Raw genomic sequence first — 22,423 nt, forward strand, 5'->3', positions numbered from 1 at the left:
GATATATCTTACGTCTGTATTACGTCCATGTATTCTGTGGGTTGTGTCTCCATTAGATTACAAGCTCCATGAAGGCAGACTTTTGTCAGTTCGTGTATTCCCACCAGAAGAGTAAGTGGTGCCTGCCCGTAAGAGGTAGTCAGTATACAAATGCATGAACTTGGCAGAAGCAACTACTCTTTAGGGTTTCTACTAGTAAAATGCCAGGTTCACGGTCCTCATGTTCATGTTTTTTTCATGCACTCACCGGGGATGGCAAAATCACCAACTGGTACATGAAGAAAATAAATTATCTTAAGAGTATGTGTTGTGTTGTAAACAAGTTTTCTGGAACTTCTTGCTTATTTGGCAATAAGCAAGAATCTCAGTTTCAGATGAAAAAAAATCATTACATTTGCAGATATTAGTGGAACATGGAACATATTCTTTAGACTTTAAAATGTAGATTACTAAATGGTCAAAATGTACACAGAAATTCTCAGATACAGATTTGGGTGGTAGCTGGTTTTAAACCTAATTGATAGAAAAACTTTTCATTTTCAGCATTGGTGGCACATAAGCCAGGTTTCAGACTATCAAGGTCCTGAGGCGGCAGGGGTGGGAAGAGGAAGGAGTCAAGGTCTGGGGAGAGTTGAAAAAACACTTAGTAGTCATCCAGATGTGAAAGTACATTTCCACACCTGTTCCTAGAAGTTGAAACACAAGACAGAGAGATACATTGAATGCAGATGAAGTCCATCGTTTTCTAAAATTTTCACTTATCTAACCTGGTGGTAGCTTCCTGCTAAGTTCTGGGGCATAATGTAACTTTTAAATGTTCATTTTTATTGTTTAAAGATGTATTTGACTTTTAGAATTCAAGGGAAATAAAGATGATCCTTAATGTCTTAAGAAGATGTTAAGAAACCTAGGAAATATCTTGGAAATAGACTATACTGGCTTTTTATGTCCGCTTGAGCCCAAAGGGTAAATGACTTGCCCGACATCACACGATGAACTCATGGTAGAATTGGTACTCATTTTTGTCACAGGTTTTAACTGAAGTGTCCTTAAGAAGAGAGGAATGTACAGGCCTTGGAGATAGATAACCTAGGGGCAGTTATGAATTTGTTCATAGATTGATGTTTTATCTTAAAGGTTTCAAAAATTCATGCAGATATTTCATCCTATACAAATTGCATTCTTCTCTTTTGATGTGTCTAAGCATGCACATTTTGTGCTTGAGGAATTGTCATCTGGAATTGGAGGAAATGAACAGAATCAAAGATCACCTTACATTATTGTGTTAGAAGTGTTTAAAAAATCAGAATCTTAAAAGAAAACTACAGTGGAGCAATACATTTATTTGATCTGCTCTGAAGTTAAAAATACATTATAATAGAGGAAATTAATTATAGTGCAGTGAAAATATACCTTGTTTTCACCTCAACTTGGGAAGAATGGATTGCTATTTTTGTTAATTCAGCATTCTGTAAGTGAAGGAAGGCATCTTGCTTTGTATTTTTTTTTTTTTTTTTGCTAGAGGTACAGGTTTGGAAGTGATCAGTATTTTTTTAAAAAGAGGCTTTTAGGGGCACGTGGGTGGCTCGGTCGGTTAAGGGTCCGACTTTGGCTTGGGTCATGATCTCGCGGTCCATGAGTTCGAGCCCCGCATTGGGCTTTGTACTGACAGCTCAGAGCCTGGAGCCTGTTTTGGATTCTGTGTCTCCCTCTCTTTCTGACCCTCCCCCATTCATACTCTGTCTCTCTCTGTCTCAAAAATAAAAATAAATGTTAAAAAAATAAAAAAAATAAATAAAAAGAGGCTTTTGTATATAATTTTGTACATATGGTTTCCCTGAAGATTAGATCATGTTTGTGTGGAGAAAGACAGCCAGCTCCTCCCTACCCCTTCCCCAAGCAGGGAATTAATTACTCTAAAGGTTTTGCTTCTTAATCTTTTGTGTTAATCTTTTTTTTTTTTTTTTTTTTTTGCAACACATGGTTAAATGAGATTTTTATCCTGCAGACTGATTTGTAGCTTGATTTTAATAGGCTCCAAAGTATCGTTTCCACAGTTGATGAAAGGGCAGGGTGTGATAGGAAGAGCCCCAGGCTGGCAGTCAGGAGATTTTGACTTAATCTTATCTGTAGGATGAGGGTTTTACAGTGGTAATGGGGTACTGCAGTCCCTTCCAGCTCCAGGAGCTTATGATACGTATTTGTTCATAATCTGCTTAGTACCTCCATACCCATATTTCCTAAAATGTAAATTTACAGGCGGTGTGCGTGTTTCAAGTTTCACGGTCATCCCAGGAAGCAGTTCCCTCAGGATGAATACTTTGGGGGCCTGTGCCCCCTCGCTTCAATCTGGCTGGTGGGTTCTCCTATGTGACTGCAGGGGAGTCACTCCAAGAGAACTTGTCGAGCAGTCACTGGTGACTCATGAAAGACCCTTCCTTCTGCTGCTAAGCAGCCTAAGTTCCATTAGCCTCTTAGCATTTTTGAGACAACCCCCGAGGGTGAGGAATTTTCAGATGGGGCCTGGAATCTTTAGGAACTGGACAGTTGCCGCCCTTGAGCAGTTTGTCACTTGGAGTCCTTGTATTGATGTTGGAAGTAGCCATCTAAATTTTTGTGGTCTTACTACATTTGCAGATTTTCCACTGGTCAGAGGTGCAAATGTGAGGAGGCCTTTGGCAGAAAGGCCCCCATGATTGTTTCACCACGCTAGTGTCATGTACCCGTGGTCTCTTTCTCCTTGAAGTTGTCCCGTGGCTTGTGTGTTTTCAGTTGTGTGTATCACACTGGCTAGTTTACTAGCTCTAGGTGGATACGCAGAAATACCCTGCAGAATTAACTGGATTCACGTCCCAGTCTGGCAGAGTTGTATGTTGAGAAGCCCAAATACAGAATGTGTTGGCAGGCATGTCCTGGCACATGGTGAGTGATTTGTGGGTGGGAAGCAGTGCAGCTCTGTGGTTAAGACAACCGGGCCGGAAGCCCCTGCTCCACGATCGCGTTTGATTGTAGTTTAGTGCCCAACACAGACTCGTTTGTCTTTTTTTTAGAAATCGTAGCTCCAAGGTCAGAGACAGCCATAAAGCCCCTGGATTATTTTGTGATGTAGCTCTCATTCTTTTTCACGTCTTCTGGATTTGAAGTTTTGAAGATTTGAAGTTTTGTGCTCAAGTACAGTCTGGATGGAGTAAGGTGCCCGTTAAAGTCTTCTTTTGAGGCTGAAGAAAGCCTTTATTTCTCTTTCATTTCCCCAAGGTATGACAGTATTAGAGCAGATGGAAGGCTGGAGTTTGAGCTTAAGTTGTGTGAAAACTTTATCAGCCAATTGGCTGACTCTTAATGATGAGACAGGAAGAACCACCCACGTTTTCCATTTTGGATTTGAGTCACAGAAAACAGGTTTCCTGCAGAAACCATTTGGCTTCAACAAGTGTACGGAAATCTCATCTTTGATCAGATTGATGTTTTTATCTTCATTGTGCATGTATTTCCAATTAATTATTTTCCCCTTTTTAATCCATAGGTTCAGTTTCAAATGTGAATGACAGTAAACTAATATCCAAGATTCCTGTATAAGAAGTAGATCAAAAGGACTGTACTTTCAGGTAAGGAGCTAATTTTACTTTATCTTTAATAATACACAGCTGCTTTGGCAGGAGTCTGGCATGTCCCCTACCCCCTTTCACGTGAATAGAAGTATAGGTGAATTTTTTAAAAGGCAGCAAATTGATTACCCTAGACAGGTTTCCACCTGTTTGGGGTTATAAGAGGTGTCAGCCGAGTTGGCTACTTAAAGCCATTAGAGAAGCAATCAATATGTGATGGCAGTTAACACACATACACACTCATAATGGCCTAAAGTTGTATTTAAGTTTTTTTGTTTTTTTAGATGGAGGAAGGAAATCATCCTTTCTTCTAATACCTACCCTTTCCTTCCCATAATTGATCGATTACTCTGTCAATCTATTTTCCATGTATTTGAAGTTTAAACACATAGATGATTTTCAGATGAATTTCTCTACCTCTGTGGCATCCCAAAGTACAAGAATAGCTCTGGGCATAAGAGATCATAGGAAAAGCCCTGTACTTGAAGTAATTTGGAATTTACAGGGCTAGTATTTAGAAATGAATTTTCCCCTAGAGGAAAGGGAACTGTGCAGACCAGACACAAACAGCTCCCCCCAATCAAAAAAAACATTTGCATAGAAAACATTGTGCTGAGTTGGGATTGTCATAGTTTTCTGGATACAAATAAAAGCATATTTCATAGAAGTCACATATTGGCTTTTTAATCAATTACCTAGTTTTTCTAATTGATTTTGAGGCATTGAGTCTTCCTCCCACCCCCATATTAGCTTTTGTACCTCATTACGATGGTTATTTTTCAAGTTTAAAATATGTAAAATTCAATTTTAAATTAATAGCATCCTTTGAAGAAGGACTGTGGCAACTGGGTGAGTAATCCAAAAATCACTGCTCAGTAAAGCATTGTAGGATGGCTCTTGTAGCAGGCTCTGTTTCCTGACTGTGTTACCAGTGAACAGAAATTAGTTTGCAAAACATGAGCACACCAGCAAAGAGAGCTCGGTAGAGACAAACTGGCTTGGGATTTATAACAAGCTGCAGATGGTGTATGGACATAATTTCTTTCCAGTTCATCCTGGGATCAGCTTAGTCAGACCTCTGTAGTAACTCTTTTTTTTTTTTTTTTTTTAACGTTTATTTATTTTTTGAGACAGGGAGAGACAGAGCATGAACGGGGGAGGGTCAGAGAGAGAGGGAGTCACAGAATCTGAAACAGGCTCTAGGCTCTGAGCTGTCAACACGGAGCCCGAAGTGGGGCTCGAACTCATGGACTGCGAGATCATGACCTGAGCCGAAGTTGGATGCTCAGCCGACTGAGCCACCCAGGTGCCCCTGACCTCTGTAGTAACTCTTAACTCACCTCCCTGCACGGCTCTCTGCAAGGGTGAGATCCCCTACTCTCTGCTGAGAACTGTCCTGGGCCTCTCCCACTGCCTGTCGCAGTAATTCTCAAACTTTTGGGTCTCAGAAACCCTAGCATTAAAATTGTTGAAGCCCCAAGAGAGCTTTAGTGTTGATGTTGATTATATCCATTACTACTTACTGTATTGAAATGGAGAAAAATTTAGAACATTAGAATATATAAGCCTGCATTCCCTTAGCTGCAGAGTGATGACATCATTGCCCCTTAGCTGCAGAGTGATGACATCATTAGTCCTGCAGTTTCTGGCAAACACTGTACATTTAGGAGAGAAAGAGAAAGAAAAGGCAAATTGTATACTATTATATTTAAAAGTTAGATTTATTGAGGCATAACTTATATACAGTGAAATTCACCTTTTTAAGTGTTCAGTTCTTCTCTGGGTTTTGACAAATGCATTGTGGTTGTGGAAGATAAAGAACATTTCCATCACTCTAGAATGTTCCCCTGCCCTTAGCCTTACACCCTCTGACCTTTTTCTGTCCTGTAGTTGTGCTTTGTCCCAAATGTCATGTAAATGGAATCGCAGAGTCGTAGCCTTTTGAGGCTGGCTTCTTTCATTTAAACATAACACATTTGAGATTCATCCATGCTGTTGTGTATATCACTGATTCTTTTTTTTTTTTTTTTTTTATTGCTGAGTCTTACTCCAATGTATGAAAATACTTCTGTTTGCCCATTTACCAGTTGGAGAACATTTGGACTGTTCCTAGGTTTTGGTGGTGATGTGTCCTAGCGTTAATATTAAAACAGTTTTAACCTTAACCTTTAACCCTGCGAGGGTCTCAAGAATCCCCAGGAGCTGGAGACCTCTCTGAAGACCTCTGACCATGTTGCCTGCGTGTGATGTGCCCTCTGTCTAGAACACCAGGACCTAGCTCGAGGGTCTCCTCTGTGCAGGCCTTTCTAAGCCCTCTTCCTACCGTCACCCCTGGGCCTCATGTCTGGTCTGCTCATCACCATCTTTGAACTCTGCTGTGCCTGCTCCCAGGGCTCGGCAGTTACTTGAGGATGTGGCAGCTTCCTCACCTCTGAGGGCGATGCCTCCGCTCTCGGTCCCAGCACATGCCTGGTACATGTTTGAATGAATAAATAATAATTCCTTTACATATGTGAGGCATTTTATTATTTATAAGAGATTTTTCTCATAAAACATTCATCCCTCATTTTCAGCTCTGCAAAGTATATATAGCAAAGTGATTTTTTAAATATCTTTTATTTTTATTTTCATCAGATAAGGATATCTGTGGTCTTTACCAAGCTGTAATTTAGAATAACCCGGGAAGCTTTTAATAAACAGATTAAATGCTAATCTCTGGAGATCAGGCTTGAGTTAGTACTATTATTTAAAAAAACATCACTGTTGAACCTGATGTGCAGCCCACAGAGAACCATTGTCCTAGAACTTGGTTTACTGTGAAGTCTTAGCAATGACGTCGTTCAGACTGGAACCCTGATCCTTGACTCCTACTGGAATGCCTTTTCCTCCACACTCCGGACTCTCCCGTGACTCTCCCGTGAATAGAAGCACTATAGAGATTTAGAGAGCCTTGTTGTAAGATGACCGTGTTTTCAATTTGTGTGTTTTCAATTTATGGTGTTCTGGTGTGAAGACCAGAACCTTGAATTTAGGATGGGGGTGGGGGCGGACTGTGTTTCCGTTTTGACTCTGCATTTATTAACCTTGGATTAATAAATACTTAAGTTTATTCTCAGGTTTTTTTTTTTTTTTTTTTTGAGAGAGCTTGTGCCCATGCGAGTGGGGGAGGGGCAGCGGGCATAAGAGAGTCTTAAGTGGGCTCCATGCCCAGCATGAGCCCGGACTCGAGGCTCACTCCCACGACTGTGAATCGTGACCTAAGCCGAAATCAAGAGTTGGGAGCTTAACCAACTGAGCCACCCAGGCGCCCCAGCGTCCATTCCTATTTTTGAAATAAGGATACTACCTTAAATTCTAGAAGTTTATTGTGGGGATCCAATTAGATACCGTGTTGAGAGACTTTAAAGGATTTATATAAAGGATTGCAAAATCCTTTTGTAAACTATAAAATGCTTGCTAAGACTTATTTTTACTTGATTTTAGCCTAGTCTATTTATTGGTTGAATTTCCTTGAGGCTCATGAGTTAAACAAGTAATCTAAAAATACGGTGTCACTGAAATAGTGAAATAAAAGAATTATGCAGAATAAAACCAAGAGGTTGTCATTGGTTGCATAGTTTTGATGCTTTGTGTATGAATTAAGTGCATAAATATGTATACACGTGACATACTATTTTTTTGGGTTGTATCAACATAGAGTGTTACATATTTGTGTTCTTTTTAGTTTGAGAGCATGTTTTTGATCATTCCATATTAGAATATATAAATCCCTCTCATCCTCTCATTCTTCTTATAGCTGCATGATTTTTTCATATATTTTCATATTGTTGGACATTTAGCCTGTTTCCAGTCTTTCACTTTTATTAAAAATGCTAGTGAACATTCTTCTTAGATCTTACTAAACCACTAGTTAATTCTTATTAAACTATTTACTCTGTTTTATAGATACTGGGAGATAAAGCAGTAAATGTCTTGTTTATGAAATCTTAGACAGTTTCTGCTCAAGTCAGGATAGAACTTAGACTTAAAGGGGCTCCTGGGTGGCCCAGTTGGTTAAGCGTCTGACTTTGGCTCAGGTCATGATCTCTTTGGTTGTGAGTTCGAGCCCCGTGTCGGGCTCCGTGCTGACAGCTCAGAGCATGGAGCCTGCTTCGGATTCTGTGTCTCCCTGTCTCTTGGCCCCTCCCCTGCTCATGCTCTGTCTCTCCCTGTCTCTCAATCTCAATAATCAATAAACTTTAAAAAAAAAATTAAAGGGGCGCCTGGGTGGCACAGTCGGTTAAGCGTCCGACTTCAGCCAGGTCACGATCTCGCAGTCCGGGAGTTCGAGCCCCGCGTCAGGCTCTGGGCTGACCGCTCAGAGCCTGGAGCCTGTTTCAGATTCTGTGTCTCCCTCTCTCTCTGCCCCTCCCCCGTTCATGCTCTGTCTCTCTCTGTCCCCAAAATAAATAAACGTTGAAAAAGATTTAAAAAAAAAAAATTAAAAAAAAAAAGAACTTAAGTCTTAAAAAAATTGTGGCAAAATATACCAGACCTTGGAGAACTTTTTCGTATGATCTTTGTAAATTTTGTTTTATTTTTGTTGTATTATCCTGTCACTATTTGAATAGACTTTTAAAGATTAGTGTGTATGTTTCTTAACTCCCTTAGCTGTGATTGCTTCATACTTTTTCCTTGAGTAGTAACAGCAATGCAACAGTAATGTCAGTACTTACGCTGGGCACTCTGCTAGGAGCTTATTATATACATAGTCTTATTTCTTCCTCTTAGTAACCCACTGATTTGGTGGTGTTCTCCAGTTGAAGCATTTTGAAATGGAGGATCAGAGAGGTCAGATCACTTGCCCAAGGCTAGTTATGGGTCCTGCTTCCAACTACTATGCTAAACAGTCTGCCAGGCTTTCACTGAATCAGAGATGGTACTTTTATTAATGACATCACAAATTACTTTGTAATTTACTTGTATGTGTATATTTTGCTTAAAAAAATTTTTTTTTAATGTTACTTATTTTTGAGAGAGAGAGAGAGAGAGAGAGAGCCAGAGTGCGAGCAGCGGAGGGGGCAGAGGGAAAGGGAGACACAGAATCTGAAGCAGACTCCAGGCTCTGAGCTGTCAGCACAGAGCCCAATGCGGGGCTTGAACTGGCGTACTGTGAGACTGTGACCTGGGCCAAAGTCAGATGCTCAACTGACTGAGCCCTACCCAGGTGCCCCTATTTTGCTTTCTTAATGCCAGTAATAATTTCACCTGTGCAGAAATAGTCCATGCTTTAGAGTATTCGATTTTGTAGTAAGTATAATAAAAGCAATATAGTAATTAATAAATATAAATGCTTATTGAATAGAATAATTGGTATTTTGGAGTGAAAGAGGCCACTAGATGGGGAATTGTTGTTGAATTCTATTTATTAACTAACAGAATAACCTTGGTAAATGAATGCTGTTTCCTCACTGATAACATAATATTGGACTAAATAATTCATTCTGTACTTAATCAGCTATCAGTCCTGAATTATATTAGTGTGAATAAGAACATTCGTCAGTGGTAATGTAGATGAATTGCGAAATGGAATTTTAGTAATGCTTTCCCTTACCTTGAGTAATAAGGCGAATACTTCTGGATGGGTTTGTTCATTCATGATGAACACAAGATTAAAATGATCTATCTGTGTTGATGAGAACACCCGAATGCAGCCTCAAAGTTTTTTTTAAGCACATTGGAATATATGTTCTTATAATTTTACTGAAGGCATAATTTTGAGTATTTTAAGTGGCCGTGGGTGGTTATTTCTCAGTAATGATTATTATAGATGGAGTTTTAGTAAAGATATGGTTTCACAGATTCTTTGTGTACTCTATGTCACTTTTCACTTGAATGATAAAACTGAGGTCTAAGTGGCATAGTCTGGAACACATGTGATGGTCAGCGTCTTAACTCTTAGTGTCCTTAGTCTCTCCTTTTTAAGCCTTAAAATACAGTGGCTGGATGGTTGAAATAGATCTTTTGCTGGATTCTCAGCCTTAGAGACTGAATTCTGTATTTTTTTAAGGGGCGCCTGGGTGGCTCAGTCGGTTAAGCGGCCGACTTCGGCTCAGGTCATGATCTCGCGGTCCGTGAGTTTGAGCCCCGCGTCGGGCTCTGTGCTGACAGCTCAGAGCCTGGAGCCTGTTTCAGATTCTGTGTCTCCCTCTCTCTGACCCTCCCCTGTTCATGCTCTGTCTCTCCCTGTCTCAAAAATAAATAAAACGTTAAAAATTTATAAAAAAGAAAACTTACAGTAAAGCAGAGTTAAAACATCAGCATTTCATCTCATTCCTGGTTTTTAACTTATAAGCATTTTTAAAAGGAAATATTTTTGGCCAATGTTTCATAACTGGCCAACAGAAGGGAATGTTGGTTCATCTTCCCGTGTGGATTTGTTGACTAAAAGTTCCTCTAGCTCCACAAAGTGAGCTTAGATCATAGGAAGAAATTGGGTGGTAGTGACTCTTAGTTGCTATTGATATGCAGTGGATTTCAGTCAGTAGCCCAGTGCAGTCTACTCCATGCAGCACATTTTAAGTGTTCTCAGATTCATCTTTTTCTCTTATTTCTAGATTTACTGATTTGCTTGGATAGATCCAGAAACAGCATTGTACTTGGGGCTGCTTTCTGAGATGACACACCCCACCCTTCAGAGGAATTCATTTCTTTTCGGAGTTTGGATTTTGTTATTTTTATCTGTGTTCCATACTGTAATTTTCAGCTTTTAGAATGTAAATGCTCAAGTACATTCTGCCGCAGTGACTAAGGGGCATAATGTAAGGATTTACCACCACCCTACCCCCTTCTTTTTAGTATGTGGACGTCACATTCCTTGGCCTACTATTTGTTTTGCATCTGTATTTCACTGTAACCCTAACAAGTTCATTCAAGCAGTGGTTAGACTGAGGTTAAGTGGTATTATGGTTGTTTGGCAGGATATGGCCATAAACACTTCTCTTTAAACACGGAATGGCCTGAGGTGGCTGTAATGTTCAATTGCATAATCACAGATTACACTTGACAAGCACAGGAATGAGTACACGGGCCACATACATCTGCAGTGAGAAATTGCCCCACAGCATGGAGTCTACTGTAGAAACCATCTGTAGAGTTCCCTTGAGTGTTTTCTTAGATAATTACCTTAATATCATTCATTTAATTGGAATGTTTCTGATGAGATGGAACTATGAATAGCATTCAGGGTTTCCAGAAATCCTCCCACCTAACATCTAAAGGAATGAGTTAAAATGTTACAAGTGTTTTAAAAATGTGTATGCTCCTCAAAATTTTGTCTGTTTTCTCCTCTGTTTCTCCCCTCCCTACTGGTATTTTTGTGACGTGAAATCTATTTTACAAAACGTACCCTCAGAAATAATTCACTTTCTAGAGATTGGGTGGTGTGGAGTTTAGAGACATTCTATTTGAAATGCCTGGTGATGTGTCCATTCAGGGTGTCTCTGTGTGAATGTGAGGAACGGGTCTTTGGAGCTCTTAGATGGTACTGGAAAACACTGCAGGTTACCTTGGGCAGCCGAGGAATGGAAATCAAGTTGCCGGTTACTGTGTGTGGAAAGGCCTTTTGGGCATATTATATATTCTTTGAGGCTAATGTGAATATTTAAAAGAAAAAATTTTTCATTTTATATATATATATGTATGTATATATAAACACACACACACGCACATGCATATATATATATATAGAGAGAGAGAGAGAGAGAGAGAGAGAGAATCTTAAGCAGGTTCCACACTCAGCACTGAGCCCCACGTGGGACTCGATCCCATGACCCTGGGATCATGACCTGAGGTGAAAATCAAGAGTCAGATGCTCCACTCAGGTGCTCCTGATGTGAATATTTGTGAAAAAGTGTTTTACTTCCTTCATTACCATTTTCAGTATTTATCAGGAAACTGGATATATTTGATATGGGACTCAGTGTTTCTATCGTCTTAATTTTTACTAAATGTTTTTATTGAACTTGTGTTTTCAAGTAGGCATTTTAAATTTTGCCTTCTATAAGTAGGCGTTTTAAATTTTTGTAATTGTTTATGCACGTTTCATGTGTTTTATTCAAACTGATTTGTCTATAAACTACTATAAACTATAGACTGATTTGTCTATAAACTACTATAAAATACTTCCTTGTCAGAGGCCCCAAGGTTGACACTATAGATTTTTATTTGAAATGTTTATTATTTTAAACTTAAATTTTTTTTTTTTTAGCAAAGTAATAATATCCCTGGTTTAAATACGAAGTAAAATTATAGTTCAGGCTTGAGAAGAAAAGTTCTTAGGCTCCACCTGTTGCTTTTCAGAAGCAGCCATTTGCAGGGTTTTCTTTTTTAACTGCTTCTTCTGGCATTTACTGCCATATATCTAAAGAAGTTATTTTTACTCCTATGGCTTGGCTTTTCAGCTCTAAGCATTATCTTTTGACTATTTCCTGCAGAAGATAAGGATTTAACTTCCTGACTTGTCTTTCCCCATCCTCCCAGTGATAATTTAAAAAATTAAAAAAAAAATTTTTTTTTTAATGTTTTATTTATTTTTGAGAGAGACAGAGACAGAGAGAGAGAGAGAGAGAGAGAGAGAGAGAGAGAGAGTACAAGTAGGGGAGGGGCAGAGAGAGAGGGTGACACAGAATCTGAAGCAGGCTCCAGGCTCTGAGCTGTCAGCCCAGAGCTTGATGTGGGGCTCAAACTTGTGAACCGTAAGACATGACCCAAGCCGAAGTTGGATGCTTAACCGACTGAACCACCCAGGTGACACCCAGATTACTTTTTTTTAATTTTAAGTAAGCTCCATACCTAATGTGGAGCTTGACTCACACATGCTCTACCGACTGAGGCAGCCAGGCACCCCATTCCCAATGATAATTTTATCGAATTTTTGGCCAAGCTGTCATTTAACGTTTACAGTATTATTAAAAAAAAATTTTTTTTTTCTAATGTTTATTTAGTTTTGAGGGAGAGAAAGAGACAGAGCATGAGCGGGGGAGGGGCAGAGAGAGAGGGAGACACAGAATCTGAAGCAGCCTTCAGGCTCTGAGCTGTTAGCACAGAGCCCGATGTGAACTCGTGGACTGTGAGATCATGACCTGAAGCCAAAGTCAGGACGCTTAACCAACTGAGCCACCTGGGCACCCCTGTAATAGTTGCTTCGTATATTTGCTGGAACTTTGCACACGAACTATCACATGATTTGCAGATAAGAAGTTTTACTTCTTCCTTTTAGATCTTTATGCCTTTTATTTCTTTTTCTTGCCTTCCTGAATGGCTAGGACCTCCTGTTGCCTAAAATGTGACAAGGACACACATTCTGCCTGTTCTTCAGCTCGGGGGAAAAACAAGTCAGTTTTTCACCTTTGAGTGTGATGTTGTTTTTGGGTGTTTTTCTTTTTTCTTTTTCTTTTTCTTTTTTTTTTTTTCTTTCTTTTTTTTTTTTTTTTGCAGTTCATCAGTTTGAGAAACTTCTCTAACTCTTCCTAGTTTGTGGGAGTTTTATCATGAATGGCTGTTGGATTTTGTCAAACACCTTTTCTATATCTGATCTGATCCTATATTTTTCTCCTTTAGTCTGTTACATGGATTGATTTTCAAATGTTAACCAATTGTTGGGAATAGACTGTACTTGCTCATAATGTACCTTTTTAATATATTATTAGATTTGATTTGCTAAAGTTTTGTTAAAGGTATTTGTGTCTATATTCATGAGGGATACAGCTCTGTAATTTTTATTTTTTGTAATGTCTTTGTCAGGTTTTAGTATTAGCATTCTGCTAACCTTACAAGGTGAGTTGGGCAATGATCCTTCCTCTGTTTTCTGAAAAAGTTAAATTTCCTTTTTGAATGTTTGATGGAATCCACCAGTGAAATCATCTGGAGTTGTTCTTTTGCTGCTTTGGAATATTTTTGACAACAGATTTACTATCTTTAAAAGGTAAAGGGCTAATTAGATCTTCTGATTCTTCCTGTGCCAATTTTGATAGATTCTGTTTTTCTAGAAATTTATTTGCTTTATGTAAGTTGTGTCAAGTATTCCTTATTATCCTCTTAAATGTTGACAAGATCTCTGGTGGTATATGTTTTTTCATTTCTGGTATTGGTGATTTGTGTTTTGTCTCTCTTTATTTTTGATCTAACTAGAAGTCTTTCAGTTTTGACGGTAATTTTAAAGACCTATATTTTGGTTTTGCTAATTTTGTCCGTTGTCTGTATGTTTCTACTTCATTGACTCTGGTCTTTATTATTTTCTTCCTAATATGTTGGGTTTAGTTTGCTCTGCTTTTTATGATTTCTTAAGATAGAATGTTAGGGTCATGGTGATAGATCCTTTTCTATTTTCTTGAATTAAGCATTAAAGTTTTAAGTTTCCCTTTAAGTACTATTTTAGCTGCATCCCACAAATTTTGATATGTTTTACTTTTGTTGCTATTTGGTTCAAAATATTTCCTAATTTACTTTTTTGATTTTATCTTTGATCCATGAATTATTTACAAGTGCGTGGTTTGATGTTCATACATTTGGAGTTTTCCTAGGTGTCTTATTATTACCGATTTTTAGTTTAATTCTGTGTTGTCAGAGAATATGTTTTGTGTGATTACAATCTTTTTATGTTTATTGAGACTGTATGGTCTTTCTTGGTAATGTGCCACGTGCATTTGAAAGGAATGTGTATTCTTCAGTTTTAGATTTTCTGTGAATGTCAGGTCAAGGTGGTTGATAGTGTTGTTCATATCTTCTATGTCTTTCCTGATTTTGTGTTTTTTTTTTTTTTTTTTGTCTAATTCTATCAATTGCTGAAATGGAGTGTGAACATCTGTTACTGTAATCATATCATTGTCTTTTCTTTCCTTCATTCTATTTTTGCTTCTACTTTGAGATGCATATACATTTATAATTGTTATGTCTTCATGATAAATTGTTTCTATTATAATTATAATGTTCTTTTTTCTCTGGTGATGGTCTTTGTCTTAAAAGTTGATTACAAACTCAGTGTGCATGGTAGGGCTAGTGTCTGGTATTCTCCTCTGGATGATTAGCCTGGGCCCTGCCATTTCAATGACAGTCCCCAGGTGCCAGTTTCTAGTGATCTTTCATTCAGGTTGGTCACTTTCTCCTGAAGAGTCTTCCAGCCTGCTGGCTGTCTACTGGAGCTTGACACCTCATGTTTTCAGTGCAGGGAGTCATTCCTACCCTCACTTATGCCTGGCCAGATCTTTTCATTAGTTGCATGCAGATTAAACCCCATTTTCATCCTTATTAGTAAGTTGCTCAGTTGTGGGATTAGGGAAATTTCCTTGATGCAGACCCTTAAACCATACCAATTCCTTTTGTTTTCAGCCTCATCCCTTAATAGGATCTCAGTTTCTTAGCCCTTCTGGAATTGTGCATCATCAACAGACTTTTTTTTTTTTTTTTTTTTTTTTTTTAGTTGAATATTCTTCTTGGTGGCCTCTGCACTCCTCTGTCTTTAGCAGTTAGATTTCAGCTTTGTCCAGTTTGCTGAATCATTTTCCACTTACACATTGGTTTCTCATCTTTTGGAATTTTGTAGACATCTCTTATATGCTGTTGTCTCTTTTATTTTTCTTCCATTTATTGTCATTTCTGGAAGGAATGGAAGCAAGCATATATTCAGTCATCTACTTTTTTTTTAACAATTAAAAAAAATGTCTATTTGAGAGAGAGAGCGAGAGCATGCATGAGCGTATGCATGGGGGAGTGACAGAGAGAAGGGGAGAGAGAATCCCAAGCAGGCTCTGCACTGTCGTTGTGGAGCCTGAGGCAGGGATTGATCTCTGTGAGATCATGATGTGAGCCAAAATCAAGGGTCGGATACTTAACTGACTGAGCCAGCCAGGTGCCCCTTAGTCTCTACTTTTGTTTATCTACTTTCTAGTTTATTTACATGAGGCTTTTTAATTGATGTATGTTATTGTTAAAACTGATCTGCAGTATGCAAAACGCTAATTTAGTGTCCTTTCTTGCCATGTGTGGAAAAAAAGAAGTGTGTTTGTATGTGGGGGTGTCCATTATATTTCAGTGATGTGAAAACTAACGTATTTCTTGCTGTGGATTTCATTCACATTAGCAAGTGTTCGTGGTGTTCTACTTTCTTTGTGTTTGGTTTGGTAGACATTGTTTTCTTTCAAGCGCCTTCATTTTGAAAATGAACACATTATGCCTGTCATATAAAATAGGAGATTCCTTGACCTAGAATTCAAAAGTCATTGAGTTGCTGTTTTAATACGGGTAAGTGGTTTAAATACACTGCCAGTTTCTTCACCTATAAATGAGAAATCTAGACTTAACAGGCTTGTTAAGGGTATCTTACATGTAAAATCAAAGACAGGAAAGTCTTTAAAAAATTACACAGTGGGACATCTGTGTAAATTGGTGTATTGAGTAATTAATGTGTTCTTGGACAGTCAGGGATTAAACTATTTGTATTTATGCTCTTTGGGAATTGAATGGTTCTTGCAAATAACTTTTAGTATTACATTCTCCACGGTGGAAAACTTGTCCTATGCTTTGCCAAAATAATGCTTATTTCATGACACTTTCACAGCCTGGGTCCACAACATGAAAGTAGAATAGACAACTCCCTAAAAGCTGTTATCGCTGAATGTTGTTATTTAAAAGATCCTCAAGAGTTTACCTCTAAGTTGCTCCATGTTCAACCTGGTATTTTGGGATGCTTTCTAAAGACACCTGTTAAGTGCTGGTATTATCACTGAGGAAAAAATTCTATGTTGAGATAATCGTCTGCCTCTGGCATTCCAGCTCATTGTAATTTACCTAGAGAATGGGACCTTAAGGGAATACGTCCATTGAGTTTTTTAGAAGGGAGGGAAGAACAAATCTAAAATCTAGAGCAGTGTCATCAGGGATAGGAGACCTTGATAGAGCGGCATAGCTGTTAGCCTTGGGAAGCAAGGCCATGATCTCAAGTGGAATATGGATAATATGGATGCTTTACAGTGCTTTTAGATTCAGCCATGTCTGAGCTCTTAATCACCATAATAACTTTCATGGTTATGGTCGTATTTGAGAATAAGGTCCATGGCTCTTGAAGACCAAAGATCTAACTACTTGTGGCTTTAGCAACATTTAAATGCTGTTCACATAAGCCTCTTAAAGCATGTTTCAAATGTGAGAAAAAATGGAAGTTTTCCCACTTTTAATTGGGAGAGCACGAAAAAAAAAAAGAATGTTAATACCTAGCTATTGTGATTACACAGTTGATATTTGGACAAAGTGTAAATTATAGCATTCATTTGTGTGTCACTTACTTCATGAGTTTGGAATCCTCCCCTCCCCCTCTGCTCTTGTTTAGTGTATTTAGAAGCACCTAGACTATGGAAGAAATGGCATATTTATAGTGATTTTTGTCAAGTTGGGGATAATGGTGATCTATACACCAGATATGGTGTGTTTGTTTTTTTTTTTTTTTAAATAAAAGAGTCCTGTAGCTATGAACTTTTACCTTTGTTGACATGAGGTGTAAACAGCTTCAATGCTTGAAAAATGAGGATATTGGTTTAAGCAGCTGTTCTAGTGCATTTGCTCATGATCTTTTTGGTCCTAGAAATATTTAAAAATCTCAATTATAAGGTGGCATTATTATTGAATTGAACAGTCATGTTTTGCTACTGCCTTGGCAGCTGCAGTGTGATGATTTTGTGGACTTCTCATCTACTTTGTGTGTGCTGGTCAAGTTGCACGTTCTTGGTGTCCTCGTCTCTGAATGTGTTTCACATTCTATTTGCCTGATTCTTTCATTTTGAATCCATGAGATTCAGTGGGATACTATGGAAAACAATTGCATATATGTTTTTTAAAGACCGGGAAGTACCACTTGAGCTCTCTTTTATTCTGTTCTCTCTTCTTTTTTTGTTTTGTTAAACCTTATTTTTTAGGGCTCTTCTTTTAGAAAAATCACCAATACGGCATAGTAAATGAAGGCTGTCTTTGAATTGCTTGAATGTCAAAACATTTTTATTGTAAGAGGAAGCCAATCCTACTTAAAATTTTTCTTGGCTAATTAAAGTTTAGGATTTTAATGAAGTTGTACTTAGCAATAATTATGTTTTGAGTTAGGTGAGTTTTGGAGGAAGAGTGGTGATTCTGGTTTTCCACTGTACTTTCACTGAGGACCAGGACACCAAAGGTAAGAGTCCTGTGTACTTTGGTACTGACACTGTAATTGTGTAAGCCAAGTGTTCTGGGTGGTTCCAGGCTAGCCTTCCTTTACGTGGGTGGTAGAAAGTGGTAAAACCAGACAGAAAGCTTCAGAATCTGGGTAAGCAATGAAAACGGCATTGATGTGGAAACTTTGTCCCACCTTTTGTAACTATGGAACAGAAAAGCAACAATAGCCTAAACAAATTTACATTAGAACACGTTCAGAGGATGTATAAAGGGGAGAGATTGTTTTACCCAGCAGTTTTTACTGTTTTTACTCAGTTTTGTCAGTTGTCAGCCACTTTAAGAACATCTTACTATTGACTTTTCTTAGGATTTCACTTACAAAGGAGCCATGTAAAATTGCACCGAGTTTCTCTCAGCATAAGGGTTTTTATTAGGAAGAATAACTTGGTAGATGCTACGGCAATTTTAAAAGCACTAGTCTGTTCTTGACTTAATTAAAGGGGAGAGTATTTTAATTTGTTCAGCAGGACACACTGAGTGCCCGTATGTGAAAAGGGCTGTCGGTTCTCTGGGGAAGACTGAGATTGGCAAGTTGTAGCCCCTACCCTGAAAGAGCTCTAGGCCTGTTGGGAAATCCGAGGCGTGCGTAGCGATACTAGAGTGAAGAGAGCTCCAAGAGGGGCCCGCAGACTGGGGGTTCAGAGGAGGGAGAGAGACACTCATTTCCCTAATGGGTGAGGTGAGCAGGCTCAGTGAAGCTTCGTGTAGGTGGTGGTATTTAAGCAATGTCTTGCTGGGTGGACATAGAAAGTTCTAAATGTCGAGGCATGGGTAGGTGATGGGGACAAGGACTTCAGATTTGCTATTATGTCTAGCTTGGAAAAGTAAATAATAATAGTTGTAATAATACTAATACAAGCATTTGCTGAATGCCTAATTTGTGATAATTATTTGTTTCAATTCATTTTCTCATAACAACGTAAGAGCCCCTTGAGGTAGGCACTACTGTCACCCCCATTTTACAGATAAAGAAGTTGAGGTATAGATGGATAGGTTAAGAAACTTGTGTAAGGCTATGCAGTTAGTAGAATTTGAGCTAGTTTCAGAGAGCTCACCCTTGCTGGCTATGTTGTACTATGGAAAATATAGCAAAAGTGGCTTGGCGTCTGTTATGTAGAGCCTCAAATGCCCACACGAATAATTTAATATATTGGGAGACATTTTTTTTTTAGTGGTTCTGTACAAGAGTTGTAAACATACTCTCTTACCTCTTTGAATGTGCCATGCTTTACTGCTTTTGAAATGCCTTTCCCGTGTAACCCTGTCAGCATCTACTCAGTTTTCAGTGTTGGCTTCTATATCACCTTTCTGTGAGGCTTTCCTCCCTCACCGAGGGAAAAGAACCCTCGTGGAGGCTCCCGTGGCTCTTCGGCCCCCACACCTTTAATACGGTGTTTGTTAGGTGGCAGGATGGTTGTTGACTTTGTTTTTTTCTCACCTAGACTGTGAATTATGTGAGTATTGGGATTGTGGGTCCTTTTTGTGTCCCTGGCGTTAGGTTCATCATTGTAGCCGAATAAAGCTCAGATAAATCACAGCTGATTGAAAGGGAGGGTGATAAATTCTCAGGCATCATACTGACTTTCTAAATTGCTTCCCTTCTGAGTTACAGGTGTTTGAATACCTAGAGAAGAGATAAATAGATGATACAATTTTTGGTTGACTGGGTTCCTCTGAGAAAGAAGGAGAGAGATTATTGTGTATTTGGGGTTGCTGGGAACAATTTCTGGGAGGGCCAGGCTCTAGGCTGGGCCCTCACGGAGGTGTAATGTTGAAGTTGGCAGAGGGGACAGGGCACGCCGGTTGGGAGAACAGCATGAGCAGAGGACAGAGATGGGATCAGTTATGAGATAACACTACCTGCCCTGACACCCGAGCCTCTCAGCTTCCTTCCACACCCACTAGAGCATTTTATAGTGCAGAGAATCTCTTGAGAGCCCCGATTTTCCTTATAATCTGCCAGAAAGATGGATGGGCCAGCAAAACATTTGCCATGTTGTGGTTTGAATTTAAGGTAAGTTCCTAACACACATGGAATATGAAATTCAGGTGTGCACGATGCCTTTTTGGTAGGAAGAGTGCTGTAGAAAAACAGGCCCATTTGGTCTAAATTAAACTCGCCCTCAAGGAACTCCTTAAAATCTTAAAACAAGTAACCTTACGTTTAGCTGGCGTATGGTCAGCCCGACTCAAGTTTCCTTTGACCGTCTAAGACCATTAGGAACGTTGAGACTGTGGCCATGACTTGTGCTGTTGAATTCAGCTTCTTGCCCTTTCTCTGGAAGCATTCTGGCTGTGATGCGGGGACTGAGGTATTCGGTATTTAGGAGATATTTGGGAGAGGCGTGGTTAATCGGACCCATGGAGAGGAACTCGTTGAAGAACTCTCATAATAAATGAGAGTGTTAGAATGCAGACAGGGTGTCTTTGTTAAGAAACTTCTTCCTACAATTGAAAACCTTTTAAAAGTGTTTTTGAGGCTCAAGCCAAAGTACTGCAAATGATGCCATGAAACTACCCATGCACCCAAATTAAAAGCTTTCTCTGTCACTAAGTTCGGATTAATAGTGGCTGTGTTTTTAAGAGTGCGTGCCTAACAGGGGAGGGACAGTCTTTCCCAAGATGGTCAAGGTCTTAGCTCACCATTTTACTGCTTGATTGTTCTGGGACCGTGGGCCCTACCATGGGTAGAAGGAAAGGCTAGAGGGAAGAAGGTTTGTCCCTTGTGTGTGGCCCATCCATCCTAGTGTCCTCTTTACACACAGTTGCTGGATTTAGTTTCCCTTTTCTGTAGATTACTGAAGATCTTAGGGTTGTAGGTGTTTAAACATAAGCTTCATGAGGTTAGGAACTTGGTTTTGTTCCCTAAAATCTCCCCAGGGTCTAGAATTGCATTGTTAAATAGAAATTTAATGTACGCCTCTCTGTATTTAAAAATTTCTGAACTTCTAGGGGCGCCTGGGTGGCTTAGGTTGGTTAAATGTCCAACTCTTGATTTAGGCACAGGTGGTGATCTCTCGTCTGTGGGAACGAGCCCCGCATTGGGCTCTGCACTGACTGCACGGAGCCTACTTGGGGTCCTCTGTCTCCTGCTCTCTCTCTGACTCCCCCCCTCCCTCTCCCTCTCTCTTTCAAAATAAATAAATAAAACTTAAAAAAAAATTGAACTTCTAGTTGCCATGTGAAAGTAAAGCACAAAGAGAAGAAATTAATTTGAATAATACATATGTTTAATCTAATATCCAAAACATTATCTTCTTAACACGTAATTAGTATAAAAAATTACCGAGACATTTTACTTTCTTTTGTCCGTACCGAGTCTCAAAATCCAGTGTGTATTTCATGTCTCAATTTGGACTAGGGCCATTTTGAATGCTTAATATAAGCTACATGTTCCTCCTGCTTATGGTATTGGACAGGACAGGTCTGGAACTGTGTCTGGTCTGTGTAGAAGCCCAGCGAATATCTGTTACATGAAGGAAGAAAGGGAGAGAGGGAGGGAAGGAGGAAGTGGCAAAAGTTAAAAGATGAGTAAACAGAGGGACATTATTTGAATTGTTTTGGGGTGCCCTAGTGGTTTCTAGCTAGAACAGCAACTGCATGATGAAAAATACTGTACATTTTTAGTTTAAGATTGTTTGTAAATGTGTTACCTCACTGATACATACCTTCCACACCGCTGTGCAGACAGGTCAAGTTTTAACAGTCTTTAATGTATGGGTGGCCTGGCCGAGGCTTAACTAGGTTCAGTGAGTGTGTGGTTTAACCAGACTTCAAACTCCACTGTTCTGAGCCCTAGTGCAGTACTTTGTGCTCACTGCATACCTCCCATCTGGTTTATGTTACGTGTGCACATACTTCCCTGTGAACACTTGTTGGCTCTTAGATATGGGTAGATACTAAACGCGATACACTGAATAAACATTTTTAACACAGAACTATTTAAAAATAGTAAAGGTCAGATCTGAAAGTTTGTTTTTAATTCAGTAATCAGACAGGAATGGGTACTGTAGCCAAGAAAGTTGTGTGTGTGGCTTCTCGAGCTGTTAGGATCTTCTGAATTACAGAAAGCACATAAAAATGTGAGTGAAAAGATAGTTTATGACAAGGTATGCATACATGTGTTTGAAACTGTCCCTCTGTATAACCATTTTATCTGTCAAACATTTGTTCCCTAGTAGGCATGTGTCATGATTTTCTGTTCTAGCACACGGAAAAATGTCTTGTTTCTTTCACAGAGGGAAAGTGACTTCAGCATAATAACCCTCCAGTGCTTGAGTTACTGGATTTTGCGGCTTTCTTGTTTCTCAAGCTATTAAAATGGTTGGTTTTATTGTGCTTAACTTTTAAATAAAACCCTAAGGCAGATACTTTTGATAAGATTCAGTTTCTTATGGCTAAAATGCTGCAGAGCAGTTGAGGTCAGTTTCTCGAGCATCAGTATGATGTTATGGAAACATCTTCTTGGATAGAAGCCAACATTGATCACATTTGTATCTAAATCCTACTCTGCAGAGCCTAGTGTGTTAGTGAGGTATCAGTGCACAATAAATTCTTTATGCAAGGTATTCAAATATTTG

The 22,423-nt window shown here is 39.1% G+C and overlaps 1 protein-coding gene across 23 annotated transcripts in view; it reads left to right on the forward strand.

The window, feature by feature from the left end:
* Positions 1–22,423, forward strand: part of SIPA1L1 (signal induced proliferation associated 1 like 1) — a 363,206-nt gene that overhangs the window by 33,259 nt on the left and 307,524 nt on the right. For all 23 annotated transcript variants that reach the window (XM_053224633.1, XM_053224634.1, XM_053224635.1 and 20 more), the window contains one exon: positions 3,524–3,605. The gene's annotated coding sequence lies outside the window, so the exon portion shown is untranslated. The remainder of the gene's footprint in view (positions 1–3,523; positions 3,606–22,423) is intronic.

This window comes from Acinonyx jubatus, chromosome B3, assembly GCF_027475565.1.
Source record: "Acinonyx jubatus isolate Ajub_Pintada_27869175 chromosome B3, VMU_Ajub_asm_v1.0, whole genome shotgun sequence".
In the NCBI taxonomy this organism is placed as follows: domain Eukaryota; kingdom Metazoa; phylum Chordata; class Mammalia; order Carnivora; family Felidae; genus Acinonyx; species Acinonyx jubatus.